General features: G+C 38.4%; 1 protein-coding gene across 3 annotated transcripts in view; it reads right to left on the bottom strand.

The window, feature by feature from the left end:
- EFCC1 (EF-hand and coiled-coil domain containing 1) overlaps window positions 1–19,962 on the bottom strand; it is a 55,372-nt gene that overhangs the window by 17,059 nt on the left and 18,351 nt on the right. The window lies entirely within an intron of this gene.

Below are 19,962 nucleotides of genomic sequence, written 5' to 3'. Positions count from 1 at the left end.
CTGTATGCAGAAGAAAGCAAACCAAATTCAGGAGTTTTACAGTAAATTAAGTTCCCTCCAAATTCTTTCTCATGTTAGTTTTGGTCTAGTGAATATTGAATATTCCTTGTCCTTAACACATTAAACATTCATCAACAAAAAGTGAGAGTTAAAACACTTAGCAAATTGGTCCTACTGAAGCAAGTTGTATAACGTGATCTTTTTGTACAAGTCTTGTAAATACTTCCTGCCCGTAAATTGAACTACTGCTAGAAACAGGACTTTAGATGTAGTAATAGAAAAGCTGATGCCAAGTTAGAGATGAGTATCGCAGAGAGCTTTTTTTTTTTTAATCTAACACAACTACTGTCAGTTCCTGAAGAACCCCACCAATATTAGTTCCCTTGTTGCTTGTGAAAGTATACTAACTAAATAAGGTCATGAATTTAACAACAACAAAAGTCAGTATTTCAAAATATCTGTAGGGACAGAAGCTGAGGTAAACTGTGCTTAGGAACCAGCACTTCTTTCGCCCCCCCCCGAGTAGAGCTCACTGCATGAAAACTAATGACATACTTCATTTACAATTTATGGTATTATTTAGCTTAGCAACAATTGGATTTCCTGTAAAGTCAAGGGAAATAGCAGTCTCCAGAATGGAGCCTGGCTAGTCATTTAGCTTCATTAGTTCTGGAAAAAATAATTATGAAGTAGTGCACAAATAGCAAGCACTATTAAGCTTGGGCATTCAAAACGGGGGCTCCTGGAAGTATCACAGAACTTCAGTGTTCTGGACAGTTACTGTGGAATATAGTAGTATTTCCTTTCACAAGAAGGTTACGTTTTGTTTTTCTGAAATGTGCTAATTTCCTTCATTTTAAGACAAAAATATTTTGGGGTCTGGTACTCAATAAGAATCCTTTACAGTCTCTTCAGGACTGTAGCTGGTATTGTGCAGATTGTTCTCTTAGTTTTGAGCTGCAGTATGATTTAGATTTGTTTGGATTTCAGAGATTTCTAGAATTTGTTCACATAATACAGAGATAATACAGACATTTCAGTGAATATTCATTGTAGTCTCAAAGTTGGTTACTATTTTAACCCATAAAACATTGAGAATATTCAAGTATCATGAAAATCTTTTCTAGCAAAAGTGGGTAAATGCTGTGATGTTTAATGGGAGATCCGCTGGTGGTATTAACGTCTTACATCTGGCAGCCTGGTTTCAATTTAGCTTGCAGTCCAAGGAACATTAAGAAGCTTGGAAAAAAAACAATCCTTCCCATAAAATTCAGGACTTAGAATAGCAGAATCCCTCCACTTAGATGAGATTCAAGACAGACCTAAATAATAGCTTTCACTTCCCTGTAGTTCTTGTAAGGGAACTTACAATTAGTTGATGAAATACAAAGTACAAACTCTGATTATTCTATAGTAATTTTCTTGAGAGGACTTCATCAGCTCTCTCTTAATGTGGAGAAATTAAGGGAGCCATACAGACGGCATGTTTTGTTAGGTCTTTCTGCCCAATATATTGATTAGAGAGAGCCATGTCTGTCTTCTCTGGAGATGTTCATCTGGGAAACTAAAGAAATGTAAGTTTTGAGCAAGGGTTTTCAGACCCAGGTGCTCTAGAATGTAAATCTTGGTTCTGGCACAGGCTCTATCATTTGCATCAAATCACATTGTGCCTTAGTTTCTCCAACAGAAGAAGTATAGCAAAATTAGTGTACCTTACACCCTAAGTAAAAAAGCAGCACAGATTAAGATACAGCCTTGTTTTCTAGAACTAGGCATGGAATTTATTTCAAGGTGTTTAGGAAAGGGACAGATTTTAAATGTGCGTGAAGGAACATGTGGCCAGACAAGCTGGAATTTCAGAGCTTGTCCATGCCAGATAAAAATGAAGAAAAAAAAGCAAGCAGCAGCATGAGTAGATACACAAGTTTAAAAAAAAAAACCAAGAGATTTTATATTTGATCAGCTAATATGTAATGTCAAGGATCCATTAGAAATAACAAAACTGGAAATTTGTTGTTTTGGTATGTCTTGCCAGGAGTCCAGTATAATGTGATGCCGGGCACTGGTTTATCCACAGTAGTGACCAGGGAAGGTGACAGGAAAGGACAGGACCAACAGCCTAATGACAGAGGTGAAGGGAGGGGGAATGTCCTGCGCAATAGAGGCCCAAAGGAGGGATGTATAAACACAGCTGGCTTTCATTCATGTCATCCGAAAACAGTTTAAGGCAATAATCTGCCAAGTTTGGTGCCAAAGATCAGGAGGCAGAGCTAGAGATCTTTTTGGCTATACAGACATTGTGAGGGGGGGAAAGGGGGCTGCTAATACGGCTCATGTAGCTGCAAGGGCAAACTTACCATTCCTTTAAACTATAACTAGAAACTAAATATGAGATGGGTTGAAGAAGGTTCTCATCAAATGTTGCACAGAACTAGAAGAATAGCGTTAGGGATACTAATGAATCTTTGCTGTCTGTTGAAAGAAAGGGACTGTTTCCTTCTTTTAATTTTGCCATCAATGTAGGATCCTACACTGACTTCGGAGAATATTTCATATTTCTGATGGGATGCTCTCTGTTTTTCAAACTTTTAAAGAAGATGCAACCAAACAGTACAGAAGGAGTTAATTCATAGGGTTGCTTCATGCTCCTTAGTTCACATTGTTGGAGTACACAGCATTTCATCCTCGTTCTCAAGTGAGGTGATGGAGGCATGAATGGAGTCATGGTGGTGCTCATTGGTAGCAGAACAATGAAACACCATGATCTCTTGATTTCTCATCATGTGATTTAACCACTAGGTCATTTTTTCCTATCGGGGAGCTTTTAATTGACTTTAATGCCAGATCTGCACTCTTAATTTTGAACTGGCAGAGGTTTCAGGCTTTAAAGAAGAGCGTAACGAAAGAGGCCAACCGGTATGCTTTCGCTGTCATGGTAAATGCTAAAAGGAGGAATCTTCACTCATTTTTAAATATAGGTTTAATTATTTTCTCATTAGTATTCATAGAGCATCAAATGGGTCTTCATAAATGAGAAGAAGAGTGAATAAACAGCACATTTGTTTAGGGCAAAGATCAGAGCGGAAAGTAGTGCTGAAGATGCCTGGGAAGCGTTTGTGTACGGTGCAGTGTGGCAAGGCTTCCATGGAGACAGGCAAACAGTCCACATTCATTTTAAAGTCTTTGTATTGAGGATAATGGGCAGCTTGAGAGAAGGAAAATTGAAGAGGGGAGAGTTTGCAAAGTACTGGACCTTAAAGTAATGTCCATGACTAATTGGCTTTTCATTGGCACTCCTGTTACTGTTATGGAAACTTCTAACTGCAGCAAAACCCACCTGCTTCTGGCACTAAACAAATATTTAACTTAAATAATTCCTGACTAATCATAAAATAACTCTAAGGAATTACTTAGCTTTATGTTCATAGACCTTTAACTAGCCTCTTTGAGATGTATTTAAAGCAGATCAAACAGCTGTGTGAATATGTACGTTGCCCTAAGTACAGTTATACAAACTAAGCTATACTTTCTTTATTTTATTTTAATATCTTTTATTTTATTTTAAAAGTGTAAGACTTGTGTTTTTTCACCAAGATGAGGTGTGATTTTTATTTTTGTACTATTTTACCCAAACTGTCAGAGTTCAGTGAACTCAGAATGTTTTCAGTTTTGGCTTATCCCCTACAGGGAATTACAGAGTTTAGAAGGTGTGCATATTTTTATTTGTGGCTTTTCATTTAACGTTCAGATCAAATATGTTTTCACACTGGAGCTAAGTGTCTGCGTAGGTTTTCTTAATACATCTGTCTTTGGTGCTGTAAGCTGTGAACCCCTCTCCAACAGAAATCGTATGAATGAACTTTCTGTGATCAATTCAGATTTTAAATTGCTTTATCTCAGGTTTTAAATTGCTTGATCTGTAAAGCATTAAATATAAATTTTTAAGTAATTTAGTAGCTATAATAAAGATGACTAAATATCCTGGATTTATACTGCGATAAGGAGAAGTTTGTAGCTAAAGAGCCTCTATAATACTGGTTACAGTTCTGGGAGGTTTCCTTATTGGCTGATGATTTTTATTTTCTTGCCAAAATCACCATCCTCTAGAAAAAGATCATTTTGCTGATGGCAATGTGTTTTCTTGCAGAACCTTTCCATCCTTCTGCACGTTGTATATAAACAGGCAAATCTCGCAATGGTGCTGTCACACATAGCAGAGAGTAGCAGAGTTACGCCTTGCTGTCATGCAGTGCTCTTCCTATGGTGATTTCAAGCATTTTTGAGACAACACAAACCTTTGTGGAGACATAGTGAAATTACAGAATAGAAATGTGCCTTTTATTGTCCACACTGTCCCATTCCAAAGAGCAACTTCTCTAAGCTCAGACTGTTTGGGGGAAATTGTTTTTCAGAAATTAGCTACTCTTAGTTCATGTCTTTATTGTTCATTTGTCAACTGCTTTCTTGTTACTCCATTTCTTAAAATCTGAGATCAGATTAGAAAAACATATTTCCTGGGTGGTACGTTGGTGTTCCTGACACTTTTGATTCTCAAAGATTTAGACGCAAGGATCTTCTGTTGCATATTACTTTCCCATGCCATTTGGGTTGAATTTCTCACAATCCAAATGTTTCTTAGGCTGATCTCTTAGGTTTCGGGTAAGCAAGAACAACAGAAATAAATTCATTTCTAAAAGGCCTTGTATCTCCTTTGTCTGGAGTACTGACTGTTTTTAAGAGCTCTGAAATACTGAACGTGCTCCAGTCTATGGCCACGAAGAAATACATAAAACTTGGCCAACAATTGTGAATCTCTGTTTATGCTAGGCAAGGTGGCACTACCAACCAAGAATGGGGTCGGGCAGATTTTCCCTTTTGCATTCTCAGTGCTCTCCCTGGCAAGGACACTAGCGCAGGGAGTGGTGGCTTTGACATATAAGAAAGACCGGAGGAGCTTTTTAGGCCTGAAAGAGTAGTTCCAAATAAATTTGGAAGAAAAACTCCTTCTTTGTTGCCATCTCTCTCCTTTAACACCTTGCTCCCATTCTGCGTCTTCTCATACCTGATCCTATATGCTCTGAGTTGCCCAAGTGCTTGTGCTGCTATGAACTGGATTTATGAAATGAGGTGTGTTTAAAATATCTCATCCCTCTCATTTTTGGAGAGAAGATTAAAATTTGGATCAGTGCATAGCCCTGAGAGTTGCGTCTTTCAGGGGATGGCAAAATGCAGGGTTGCGACAGGAGTGAGTGGGTGGAGAGACCTTTTGATCGGATTTTACTGCTGATGGAAACATGCAGTTGAATTACGCCCTGAATAGGTATAGTGGTTAAAGTGAGAATGAGAATTACAGCAACAGCAGACTCGAACATGGAGAAAGGAGGTAGGATTGGGGTAGAGATAAGGCAATGGAAGATGAAATACACAGTAAAAAGTGCTTAAGGGCCAAACACACTCCCTGATAAAATTTGGGATGCTATCCAAGTTCTTGAAGTCTTGCCATTACTCTCCTATCAGTAAATGTTTGGGAAAACCATCCACAAATTAGTTTCTCTGCCCTCCCCCACTGCAGGTCCACATGGAGGATGATAATTTACTGTGCTGTCAGTTGTTCAGTTAACTCAGAGCAGAAATCTATGCAGAGAATGTAGAGAATCTGACCCTCTTGGTAGAAAATACAGATGTCATGATGATGCTACCTGATACAAATTCTTGTGTTTTAAGTGTATTTGGGTTTTTTAAGGTTCTCAACTTACAAGATGTCAGGAGGTTGCCTTAACCCCTGGAGCACATGCATTACAACATAGTTGTTATTTGTAAAATCGCAGTCTGTTTTTCCTATGTGACCTTTGCCTCATTCAAGGCAGGGGATGAATGATTTCTGTGGATGGACAACAACTTTAGAGAGAAGGAAACTTCTGCCAGGAGGTTCCTTTCTCATCTACTGCAGAAGCGGTAAGTAGCAAGTCAGGTGAGACACAGGAACAGAACGAATAGTGTCCTTGTTAAAGCAACTAAATGCTCCTTTGAGGAAGTAGATTCTACCCCTGTCTCTGCCAGAGACCCTGCATAATGCTAGGCAAATTACTTTAGTTAGGCTTTCTACACGTAATTACTGCGTTACACGTGTCCAGATAATAATTGGGTCCTGAATTTTTTTTTGGTGTGGAATTTGAGACTATGGGGCATGAGAACTGCAGCTGAAGCATGGGATCATGGGAGTTACGATTTGTGTGGTTTGCTCTGAAATACTAGGCACTGTGAACATTTAGGTAAGTCAGAGTGGGCACCTAAAATTAGCAGAAAATTTTGATGGTAATCTTTCTAGTCTGGTATATTATACTGTGATGAAGAGTATACTAAAAACTTAATCATTCATTTTCAACGTAACAGTTAAGGCCGTACTTACAGTTGAGATAAATATCAGTGCATTAAGCAAGACCCACCTAAGTACAAAATAGGTGCTCTTATGCCTGGATACACATACTCATACATACATAAATTTATTACAAATAAATGAATGAGGAAGCTGAATTAAAACTGCATGGGCAGGTTTCACTCTGTGACTTACAGAATACATTCCTTTTAGCTCTGAAATGCAGCTCAAGATCTCTGAGTCTCACTGTTTGGTGTTTTCCTTAACCTTTTTTGGCCTTGAAACTTTAGTTTACCACTATTAATAAACTATTAGTCATTAGGCCTGCTCTGTGGAAGATAACATTTGATAATTAGGCTAAACAGATGAGGTAATTATAGTGTTTTTATAAATCCGGTACCTAGCAAGGGATTATATTGCATGGCAGTAGTTCTTGAGTATATTCTTGATGAATCAGACTGCTTTTTGCTCTGTGTGGGGTATTTTATGGTTAATAGTCACTGCACTATCCAGGAGAAACATACATCACTTTGGAATTATGTCATTCAGATATTCCTGCCCCTTAATGAATTCTTTTGTGACAAAATAAAGGAAATGATTTCCAGATGTTGTTCCACTGGAATAAAGAACTCTCTTGCCACACCCTGCTAGCTAGAAATTCAGATATTTGCACTGGAAGTCTAGAGTTTGGATGCACACAATGCAGACCTAAATAAAGCTAGAAAATTTAAGTATCACTTATTCTTGATTTAGCAAATAGCTTTTGTGCTAATAGTTCAAGCTTGCACAAGGTTTCTTGGAAGGCTGAATTAAAAACCTGGATTCAACTTTCCTCCTAGTCATGGAAATGTAAGTCATAGATCCATTACTCCCTCATCTTATCTGTTACACAGCTCTGCTCTTGAGCTTCCCTTCCTTCCATATTGGAACAATTATTTTAATTTAGTATAACTGAAGTTTGTGTTAAGCTGGCAATGTCAGAATTATTCCAAAAGCCCATGAGACTCAACAGAATGTATATGGACATGGGACTCGTGCTAGACCCCACAATAAAGCTAAGCAGCACAGCAGTCTGTGTCTTAGGAGATGATACTGAGGGATAGCTGAAGGATCAGAAGGGCTTTAGTCAATATTGTACTGACCCACTGACTAAGTGTTGGTTAAATAACGGCATTTCCCTGTTACACCAATATGGCTAAACCTTTTCAGCCCAGAGAGCCAAATACCCCTTGGTGGACCTTCCTAATAGGCCATGTGGGCGCAGCAGTAATCCAGAGTACCTGGCTATGTGTGCGGGTGAGTTAAGAAGACTTCTGCTGTTGGTCCTCACACCATGCCATAACAGCCGTTTCAGCTGTTTTCCGTAACAGCTCTTTCCCAGCTACAATAGAAGAGAGGGCCAGATGGTGTTGCCAGAGGCCTGGATCCAGCCTGCTGGCTGCCGCTTCAGCACTTGGGTCTGAGCCAGGCTGCTTTCCACAAGATACCTTACATCTTGTGGGTGCCCTTCCTTAGGTCAACATCCTCAAACCCCACTCTAAGACAGGACATAGATCTTTCTGCCTGGAGTTTGCTGAAGGCTCTGTATTGGCAATATGTTACAAGTCCACTTAGGAGAAGCGGTGCAAAAAACTTACTTCTCCAGCTTACCAGGAAGTGTGAGTCTGAAATAAGGCTGAAGCTCATATGAGAACAAGTTCCCACTCAATTTCCAGCCCTCCTTGCTTCTAGTCAGGCGGACAGTCCCATTGGCAAAACCTCTCTCTAGACAGTTTTTGATATCTCCTTTCAGCCCAGCCCATAAGGAAAAGCAACAGAGGCATGTGAAAACAAACACCACCCCGATCCCCCAACTACATATGCGTGAGTTGTGTGTATATATTCTCCTAAGTCTGTTTGTGCTTCCTGATCTCCAAACTTTTATTTTTAGAATTGTCTCTCTCCTGGTATCCTGTCTTGTATTTTACAGAAAGGTGCTTGAAAGCCTAAACCCAAAAACTAGTAAGTAAAATACCATGAAATTCTAAAACACTGATACATAGAACCAAGATACTTGGTATATAAGGCATATAAGCCAGATAAAGAGCAGCAGAGCTGTGGTCATGTAGATAATTTCCTTCCGGCATTGCTTGTATAACAAACAAAACCCCTCATGTATTCCTTCATGTAGGCGTGTGCTATTCGATCCCAAGGAATCCTTCCGTTATCTCCTGCATGCTAGAGTGTATGTCAGTAAAGATCAAATGTCCAGTGACCCTTTTAATGTCTCCTAGGTAAAGAAAAGTGTTCTTCCTAAACAGAGTCAAGGAGTACTTGACTCCACCAGGATGGAGATCCTACTGAATTCAACTCTTAAAGCTTAAAACGTCTGACAAAACACTGTTTCTCAGTTCTCTGTTTGATGCATGCAAAACTGCAGGTACCACTGAATGTGGTATAAACTCTGGAATTACCTATTTACTGGTATGTAAATTCCTTCAGGACTTATCTTGGAACTTAATAGTTTTAGAGCCTCATGGATTTGGAGTGACAGAAAAGGAAGGTAGCTCACTTAGCAGCATTGTTCCTTAAGCTGGCTGCAAGTTATTTCTGACCAGCTCTTACTAAGCATTTGGGAAAGTATGACATTAATGTTTGTTAACAGGAGGGGCTGCAACCATTGATTTTTGCATCTAAGTCAGGTATTTCTTAAGCTCTCACAGGACAATTGCATAAAGGCCTGTCTAGTCGCTTGGTCCCTGCAGGTCCCCAAGTGCTTCACATACAAGAGCTCTCCTGCGGTTATTGCTGCACCCAGAAGCTCAGAGTGCAAAGGGAACATGTAGTTACTGTGAGACCTGAGCCTGAAATGTCAGTGCCAGCAACTGTCTCCTGTGAATGTGGGGAAGTCGCAACTTCCATGTTCCTCAGACCCTGTGTCAGGAAACAAGAATAACAATTACCTCATACTGTTGTGTTTTCTGTTTCACTGATGTCTGTAAAAACATCCTCAGATCTTTAGAGAGTGCTATTTCTCTATTAGATGCTGTATAATTCTGCATGCCCCCTCATATTTAAGCTCTGTGCCTGCTATTCTGATGCTTTTTTGAAACAGTTTCACGTTTTCTGAAAGCAGCCTGTCCTTTGCTTTCTTGAAGCCTTTATTGTTCTGGTAGGTGACTTTTGAAAAATAACACTGCCTTTATACTAATCCCAAATTAATTGCTTTCCTTCCCAAACGTTTATAAGCTATTTGCCAGTTCACAGAGATCAGAAGAGATTGCCTAGTATTCCTGCATTTATTAGGGTCCTAGGTGTATTTTGACAGCAAATATAGCAGCTTCTATCTAGTTTTTTATTGGTTATATGGTTGAATAAGAAACATTATTTGGAGGTCGAAAAGCCAATGACAGACATGTAACATAACCATACGTAGCTGCTCCCTGCATGTAAGAACTGATGTCTAACACTGTACGTTTAGCACTCTGGCTCATTTGCTTTCTCCATGGGTGGACCTCTGCTTGTCTTAGCAGTACCTCCAGTTTCTTTATCTGATGAACCTCAGTCCAAGCAGATTTGCATTGTATTTATCACCAAATTTTACCTAAACTTCATCTAAGTTTAAACTGTACATTATATCTTTCCTACTACAGCAGAATACTTAAGCAGGTGCATAGTTTTAACCAAACATGTAGTCTCATTGACGCAAAACCAGTTTAATTACATTTTAGTTTCATTGTGTCAGTTGCAGTCCTTCTATAAATAAAGTTACACACCTCCTTAAACGTTTTACTAAGTAAAGATTTCAGTATTACCGTTTTCAAACAATTGACTTGATCCAAGCTCAGGTTATGGTTTATACAAGTTAATTTAACAGCTTTCCTCAAGCTTTTGCTTTATAAGCCATTTTTCAGTTTCTGTAATGTGATTATACTGTATTCATTTCCATGATGTTCAACAGCATAAAATTGGGATTCATATGGGGCATAGGCAGTCTTTAGTACTCCCCTGGGAAGTACTCCCCCTCTCTTCTATCAGTTAGAATCACCTGGAATTTGCAGGGTGGCCATATGCAACATCATTGAACGTTTGTAGAAAGTCAACATAAATTAATACAAATATTTAGTGGAGGCAGCAAAGGTATGACTAACTTGTTTCTGTCTCTTTCTGAAAAACTAGATGCCATAAATGTAGGTTAATGTCTGAATGTGTATAAACTGCAGGTTTTCCAGATTACTTCAGTAGACCAAATACGGTATTTCAAGGTACTATAAGCTAAAATGGATAAGCAACTAGACTATGGGAATAAGCATAGATTAAAGACATTCAAGAAGTGTAACTTGGGCACACAGCAGGCCAGCAAAGACAGACTAAAAATGTAATCGTGGTCATATTAGCATTAGCTGGACAGTGTTGCTCGATACCAATGGATTATTGACCAGATCTTGATAGTTTCTCATTTCTTGAAATGTTATTGCATTATTAAGGCCAGTTTTCTGATATCCTCTTTACATGCATGTATTTTTATAAAATGTGGCTGTGTTTTTAGACCACAGGACTGTTGACGTAGGATGTAAATGACATAACTTACCATAAATGTATATTGTGTCAGTGTAAGGGAATCATGACCTAACCTGTTTGAAATTAGTAGTTATTACTGGGATAAAAACAAGATCAATAATGGTCTCTATTAGGAAGAGTAAAACCTAGTGGTGTTGTAATTTATCCAGCACTGCTATTGTACAGCTGGGATAATGTTCTAAAATTGCATGTACGTAGACCCCTCAGAGCCGCCCAGGGTGAGGTGTGTTCCCTGTTAATTAGGGCAATGGTACAATGAAATCCTGACAGGAGCCCTTGAAAAGAACTATAATATAAGTGATAACAGGACTTCTTTTTGCAGGACAAAAGAGCAGGTAGATTTTATTAGTAATTTAAAATAACTCTCATTCCTCTGCCCCGCCCCTGGTTTTTTCCAACTACTTTTTAACTGAACAAGCAGAAAACTTGATAGAGCAAGTATTTACTGCCCTGGAAATTGCATATAGGTTATTTAACAAGGGTATGAAAAATTGAAACAAAACCACCTTCCATCCCTTAACAATGCCTGCAGCTCAGTTTCTCTTTGAAATGCTCAGCCATCCAGCAGAACTGCAGTACTTGGGGAGTAAATTTCATCCAGATTCTGTGGAGCCTAGCAGGCTGTCAGAAACCAGAAACAGACACTAAATTATGTTGAAATACATTAAGTACATTTTCTACTTTTGTTTTGGATTTTCTAGCTCCACAGCCTAGAAACTTAGACGTCTAAAGCAAATCAGAGCTACCTTAAAGGTAACTGAATTGATGCAAAAACCACTTCTGAGAGTGATTCTGTTTCAGCTGCTGTATATTTAAGGTATTACAGAACTTACTAACGCTAGGTTATTAGAAAAGGTACATTATGTAGGTAAGATCTTTAATCATACATGGCTCAGTGCTAGTGTCTTACTCCCTGAATAATGGCTGGTCATATGTGGACGTCACAGACTCTAGTGCAGCCCTACGGTTCCTCTCAAGTAGGAGAGCTAATAAATGAGGTGAAGGAGAGGGGGGCAGATGGAAGTTGTTACTAGGAAAATTCCGCGTAGGAAGGTTGGGTAACCGGGATTCACGTTTTCCCTGTCACCGTTACTCTAAATTATTCTAACAAAGGACTCCCCTCCAGGCAGCAGCCCTGCTGCGTCGGAGCTGGATGCAGCTTGTTTGAGGGCTCGCAGTTACCTCTGCAGGACACAGCGCTGCTCACATCACATGCAGCCCCGACCCTCAACAGTGGGTAAAGACCATTCTTTTGGACAATCTTACAGGTATTTAGGAACAGATACTTCCTTTTGTTTTCATAGAGTTTCCTCAATAGATTTCCACAGGAAAAGAGGGAAATCTGTATGAAAAACAGGAAGCAGTTCTCAGAAGTTCTCTGTAACATAGCACTAGGAGGAAGACTTAAAATAAATGCAGTCGTTTGAAACGGTAGGTGATACCAGTTGTATTATCTTACTGTAAAAACAATGATTAAATTTAACATCATAGGGCTACAGTAGAATTAAAAACCTCAGGTATTTATAAAAATATATTTAGCCTTTTGTTTTAGTTCACAGTAGGTGACTAATATTTAAACTTCTGCAACCAGGTTTTTACACCGTATTTTCTATTTCTACTTTATTGCCCTGGGCAACTCTTTTGGAAAACTTCTCATCTGCCTCAGCCTTAGACGAGATCCCAAACTTTCTAATGCTGATCCATTCCTCTTGCATCCAGTATGAGACTTAATCTTTTCCCTTGGCTTTTTGACATTCTACAATACAGTTTCAAATCCAGAGATTTATGTATTAGAAGAAGGAAGACAGGTTAGGATGAAATTTGACAAAATTTGACACTCAGAAATACCTGTTAATGAAAATGTTCTAGAAATTTCACATTGAATTTCCCTTCTGATCCATCTTCAAACTCCCATAAAGTTCCACGTGTCATGGAGAAGTTGTTCTAACTTTTACTGCAAGCACTGAAAAGAGGTGGGGAAGTTTGTAACTCTCCACCTTAAAAGCAAGTATAGTCACACTAGGAAAATGTTCCAGTTGACTGCTGGCTGCATTAGGAAGCTTATTAGCCTGTGTAGGCTTAGGTAGGTGGAGGCGGCCCCTTAGAAAATAGGGATATAGCATGTGGGATGAAAATTTTTGAGGAAGAAACCCTCAAATTTGTAAATCCTTAAGAAGAAATTTGAGCCTAATTTTACCATCACTTTCTATATTTAATAAAGCCAAATATCCGGAAGAAGACGGATTTGGCCTTCGCGGTATGTTGTTTGTATTTAAGAATGTTAGGGATAATATATTTTGTGCTCATTTCTAAATCAGAAATAGGAAAAAAATGAAAGCAGAATATGTTCCTGAGTTTTACTGCCAGGTTTTTAGAAATTAGCAACTTTATGTTTCAAGAGATATATGAAATAAAAATTCAAAATCCTCACAGTCCAAAAGCATCTAAAACAAAAACCCTTTTATCCATACGACTTGGCTGGCAATGCTGCTGTTTTAATTTTTAAAGCTATACTAGCTACATACTAGAATTTCATGGAAACATTTCAGGCATGGCGCATTCTACTTTTTAAAGTTTCCATTAGAGCTAGTGTAAAAGGCTTTGTAGATCTGAAATAGTCCCATTGAAATCAGAGCAGAAACAGGACTGATATGCTGCAGTGTTTCTGGGTTTCTTTCAGCTTAGTCCCACAATAAAGCCTGAAGGTTTTTGTTTGTTGCTTGAGTTAAAACTATTGAACAGACAGGAGTTTGTCTATATATCTCAGAATCTAAAGATACTCTTTAATCTGAGATGATAGACTTAAAAAACCGGTAGTAGGTCTTTGTAGTGAATGTAGATTTTTTTTTCTCGATTTTTGTTTCTATAGATAGTTTAAACAACTAAATGGGGGGAAAAAATCAATATAATCTGTGCAAAGTGCAACACTGTTGTATCATTAAGCCTGAAATTTATCAGTAGAGACCTCTTCCCCCTCCAAGCCATCAGTTAATGGTTCTTAAAATGATCTTGATAGTACTTATTACTCGCCACAGTCTTTCATTACATGATCATTTGCTGCTCTGTAGTGTGCCATGTTGTTCAGTAACTGAGAGGGACTAATAATCCTCTGTGGGTGAATTTTCATACACTACAGTGATTAGGCTGGCAACAACAACTAAAGGTAGGATTTAGCATGCTCTGTCTGCATTTTTGATTGTAAATTCCTTGAAACAGGGCATGAGTACATTAAACGTCATATATCTGGAGGGTCATTAAAAAAAAGATGCTGGCAGTAAACTAAGCCAGCTGTACATTTATGTCCTCGAAGGATTAATGACAGCATCCCATGAGCATGCAGAAGTCTGGTTTGCATTAGCAAAGGCTCATTGAATTGCATTCATCCTGGCCAGAACTGGGATATTTAGGATAAATACTGCTTATTTTCAGGTCCCCATCCTACTGGGAACAGAAATGACCTTAGTTTCAGATGTAAGGGCCACTATTAATGCTTGTTTGAGAAGTGACAGGCTCCAGATTTGATGAAGAGTCTAAGCTGGTAAAAAAAAACAAAACAAAACAACAAACAACCAAACCCAACTGGTGCATGAACTTCATTTTCTAGCAGAAGCATTTGTTTAAAATGCCAGATCGTTCCCAGATCTCCAGCTAAAACCCAAACACATTATTAGTAACAGAAAGGATATATCACATGCAGCTCTATTTCAGATGACTTTAAAACCATGTCATGCGCAACTGCCTCAAGCAGCCTTCAGGTGTCTATACCCGTGATGACAGAGAATATCTCGTGGTGAGACTTCTGGCAGGAGTTTTAAAAATTGTTATTGAAATACACTTATCAGAATAATGGGAATTTAGGCTCTTGGGTCCGTAGCAGTGTAAGAGAGACATGATGGCATGCATACAAGTTCCCAGTATCCCCTAAGACCACTGTTTTCTTCAGTTCTTGGGCCATGCAGGATCAAAGGTTACTTCAGAGTAACCTATCATTACTGTTTAGTAAAGGGCTTAGCAAAATCTTGACCTACGGCAGAACTTCAATGCCTTCCTTTATTTCAAAAGAGTTTCTTGTATGCAGCCTTTTAATCAGGTCCAGGCAATTTGATTTTGTGGAAGTGTTTCAATTGCTGTATTTTCCAACCTAGACTGTGCAAGATTCTAGGAAATAGTTTTTTCTGGCCATGTGCAATTTGACATTGACAGTCTACTTTTATTCAGTTGAATGTATGTTATAACTTTCCTGTTGCAAATGATACCTAGGTGTAGGACTCTGATAGCTGGGCTGTTAAAACGAGAGCTGCTTGTTTAATGTATTTGCTTTGTGCGCATTGCACTGTTGATTGTGACTAACCCACGTTTATAGATGGAGACAATTGGAATATTGTTTGCTGTATCTTACCTTCCCAGTACGTATCTGGTAACTCAGCAGAGCCATACCCATCACATTTGAAATTTTGGGGTCTGTTACTTCTGCAACTAACTGTATTTGTTTTCAAAACCAGGGAAGAGAGTCCACAGTGACGCTGCTGCTCATGAAATAATGAGGTTGTGCCAGCACTTCCCGGTCTGAAGGATGTGTGCTACTGGTGTGGACAGGATTTATGTGACTTACTCATGCTAACATCAGTGTGACTTCCTTGATAACTCAAAGGGGGAACTGATACCTCTGTGCTTAGGAAATTGTAATTGAATTCTGCTGCTGTCATATTCTTTTGGCTCAAAACTTGGGAGATCAAATAGGGTTTTATCTCCATTCTGCTAGTGCTACTACTTCAAAGAAATGTATTGTTTTCCTGCATTTCACATGACCTATGTAAAAAAAAAAAAAAAAATAAAAAAATAAAATAAAATTAGCCTAAGTTGCAGAAGGACTGAGGATTTCCCTGTACGATTCGAAACCCAGAGACGCGACTGTGATGTGATGTAACCACTCCCTAAACTTGTGCATTTAGAGTATTAGTGAACACATTCACAGCAAACATGTCCTTGTTTGTCTGCCTGCTGTCCTATCCATTAAGCAGATACAAGCTTGTGTGAAAGTTAAATTGAGTGATCAAATGTTTACAGAGAACCCCGGAGTGATGTGATATTCACCTTGGTCCGGTTTTTATTGCATTCTAAAATAGCAAAGACAGTTTTCTGAAGGACTGATTTGAATTTTAGAAGTGACTTGAAGCAGAGGTTGTTTATAAAGTTGAACGAGGACCCAATTATTATCGGGATTTTCAGTTGCTCCTGTAATAAAAATGGTAATCAAATTTCTGTACCTTCCTAAACAGAGATAAGTCCACAAATTGGAGCTTCATCATGTAGAACCCAAATTTGATATCATGAAAATGATATCACTGGCTCGATTTAAGCCACTCAAGAGCCTGATTTGAGTATGATTCATGATGTTACATCACCATTCCATATAATAACAAGTTAGAGAAATTCAAACAAAATGTAAGGTTTACAAGAATGTATTGATCTTTAAATGGATATAAGAAGATTAGAACTTAGGAACAACTGCACTACACTTAGAGTTTCATCTTGTCCACTGTCCTGTCTCTGACAGGGAGCTACAGTGGATGCTTCAAAAAAGAAATACAGGCACAGAGGAAGTCTAGAATAATCTTTCCCCAGGTTCCAATAATCAGCATTTTGAAATTTCCACACAGAGTGTGCGTATGGACTTCTGTGGTGTTTTAGTGGACATATGAAAGCTTATCCTTATAGACATGTAAAAGCTTATCTGAGTATTTAAACAGTTTCACAATTTCACAGAACAGTATCATTAATTTTGACAGTGTTATTCCTCCCCATTGAGAATGATATTGTTGTGGTTAAATTGTGCGGAGTGCCCATTTTCTCTCAATGTTGGCTCTCTTTGCACACTAAAAAACGAGCCCGGCGTGGGTTAGAGCCTGTTACTTTAAGGGACTCCACAGCAGCAGACAAACAGCCGACAGTAATTCATGCTGAGCAGACAGAACACCTCCACTTCTTGCAGTATGATAAAACCAGGCTATACTTATGTACAGTGCATCAGAAGGCCCCAAACGTCTCGTAGAGGATTTAAGAAAGAAGTCACATTTACTATTTCCAAGCTCTGCCTATTGCTGTGGTCCCACTGAATTGTAAAGACTGCATCTGAGGCAGACAAAGTTTTGCCTGCAGAATAGCCTTTTTTCCAAGGGTGGGATTAGTCAACAGGTTTTTTCATTTTCTGTGAGGAAAACTGGATTTTGCACTATAGTTATGGCGCTGCTCTTGTTATTGTCTTCTTGGATCACTACGTTATTACAGAAGAAAACGTAAGCTGAAAAATCTTAACACGTTCATGAGATGCCAGCTTGGAAGATATTCACTTTCTACTCCTTAAAACCCTCCCAAAGATTCAGTGCTTGTAATTCTTTACAATTCTTAGGTTTTGTTTGTTTAGTTTAAAATAATAAGCATAATGCTTGTACTGTCTGTAGCAACTGCATCTTCTGTGGAACCATTTGGACTGCCTCGCTTCATACGGCTGATACGGCTGACAGAGAGGTGAGATCTACTCATTCTTTCTACTGTCAGTGGACCGCAAGTATCAGCAGGACCTGGGGATGATTAGCACCTCTCCAAACTATACCTGATGTTCTCTAAGAGATTCTCTAACCCTAAATAAGAAATGCGGAAATCAAAGTAATGTCATTTTGAGGCAACGTATTTGACTTTTCTTCTACAAGATGTATAAAAACTTACAAACTTCAAGTGTAATGCCAGTACAGATCTCAAACTGCCATCAAACCAATCTCATCTGGTGCATGGGTTTATTCCCTGAGCAACGACTCTGGAATCCAAATTTAGGTTATCTTAATTAAATGATTTTTCATTAAAAATAACGAATGGGGGTCTGTGGCCAATTGAAAAGTGCTCTAGAGATTGATTTTTAGCATCATATATATGTGTTTTTTGGTAGGTTTTATAAGTTTTAGTAGAGCTGTATATGCTGTTATGTATTTGTAGTTATTTGCCAGCACAGCACCTATAACAACAGAAAAAAGTTCCCTAAGTTATAAGCACAAAACAATCTATAAAGGAGAAGTTTGTGGGGATTAGACCTGTAACTTTGTAATCTGATAAAACATGATTTTTTTTTTTTTAAATTAAATTTCCTGAAGGGGAAAGCTACAATGCAGTGTTTACAAAACTGATGAATTATCCTTGTAGAATAGAACAGAATAGTTCTGTTGGAAAGAACCTACAGCGATCATCTAGTCCAAGTGTAACTCTTCTAAATTATTGTTCACTTTTTAAATTGTCTGTGTTTGATGTTCATGATGGAGTTCTCTAGAATTCATAGCATGCAGTCTTCTCCAAGACATACGCTGACGTGAATAGATTTTAAATGAGATTTTTCTTAATAATCTAAACAGGTAATTTCATCACACTCCTTTATCACATATACATTTATCTAGGACTAAAATATTCAGGATACAGCCTGTATTTTATATCTTCGGTTCTGGCAAGTACACAGTAACCTCTATAATAGATTTCTGAAATAACAAACATTAATGTCAGAGTTCAAAATATATGTAAGTCCTTGGCCACATTTGTGCAGAACAAAGTAATAAGATCTATTATGCAAAATTACTTTCTCATCTTACCATTTAAAACAGAATAGTTATTATTCTGGGACATGAATTATTACCATGGTTGAAATAAGTCTAATACTACAGTTTGAGTGGTTGTAGTATATTTATTAATAAAAGCCTACTGCTTTGGGAGCAGCAGTACTATTTAAAACCAAATTCTTTGTATTCCTAAGCAATGCTGTTGGTCTAAGTTTGGAATGACTGCTTTGCTCATGAATATTAAGTGAATAATGCAAGTGGTCTGAATGTGTGCCATATATTTAATAATTTGTTTCATGTAATCTACTTAAGCTTTGTGTTCTACAGGACAGCTATCTCAGCCTGATTCTCTTCCATTTGTATAGTCAGGCTATTCTTATACCCCTGTAGGGGTTTTAAAGGAAAAGAGGATTCCCCATTAATACATTTTAGAACATCTTCATTCCTTTTTTCAATGAGATATAATGTTGTATTTCTATCTCAGGACTACCTGGACTAGAAATGAGAAAAATCCCTCTTTCCAGAGTTATAGAACACCATTTTCTCTCCCTGGCAGCCCTGACAAGTGTGAGAAACCAAGTTAAACATGCATTTATGGGCAGATATAGGTGAGGCACTTGCATATGCATGCTGAATGTAAGGTATCACACAGCCCTCTGAATTATTGAACAGAATCTTTAATATTGCATATATATGCACATACCAAGCGACTTGGAGTGAAGTGAGAAAATGTGAACAGAGAAATACCAGCACATATCCATGACAGACAGCTGCAAACAGCATGAGGGCCAAATAAATGTAAATGTTAAAATACATATTTTATTTCTGATAAACATACAGTACTTTGAAAATGCTCTGCTTGCCCCCAGATCTCAGCCTGTGTTGATAACCACTGGGCCAACACTCTTACAAATGATCTTTTTCAATTATGTAGGACAATATTTGCTGTGCCAGCATGTCAGAAACTCTAAGCCTAGCTTTTCAGATTAGATTTTGCTGTAGATATGAACAGATAAAAAGGATCTTTGCAATATTGGTATGGCTGTCTCTTACACAAAACCTGACATCTACGTTGAATAGTGTGTGCTGGTTTCCAGCTCAGCGGGGAACTTCTGTGATTTGAATGGAAATGAATTAAGTGATTTGAGACTGGACAATAGGCATCCATCAAGCAGAGTCTAGAATGTGAAAGCATGACCTAAAGGCAGGGACTTGTGCAGGGTTTTGTCATACTAGGTTTTGGTTGGACTCTTCAGCTCTCTAATCCTGTATCCTACTCGTTATGTCCCACAAGCAGATGCTTACGAGAAGTGTGCAAGAAATCATGGGATAGGTTGTTAGCAGGGGAAAGTTTCATCTAAAGCTGAGAGTCAGAGTTTGGCTCTTGCACTGAAATAGAGGGTTCAGAGATTTTCCAAAATTCCAGCT

This window comes from Aptenodytes patagonicus, chromosome 8, assembly GCF_965638725.1.
Source record: "Aptenodytes patagonicus chromosome 8, bAptPat1.pri.cur, whole genome shotgun sequence".
NCBI lineage: Eukaryota > Metazoa > Chordata > Aves > Sphenisciformes > Spheniscidae > Aptenodytes > Aptenodytes patagonicus.
Note: the sequence above shows the minus strand (reverse complement) of the source record. Positions and strands in the feature narration are given on the sequence as shown.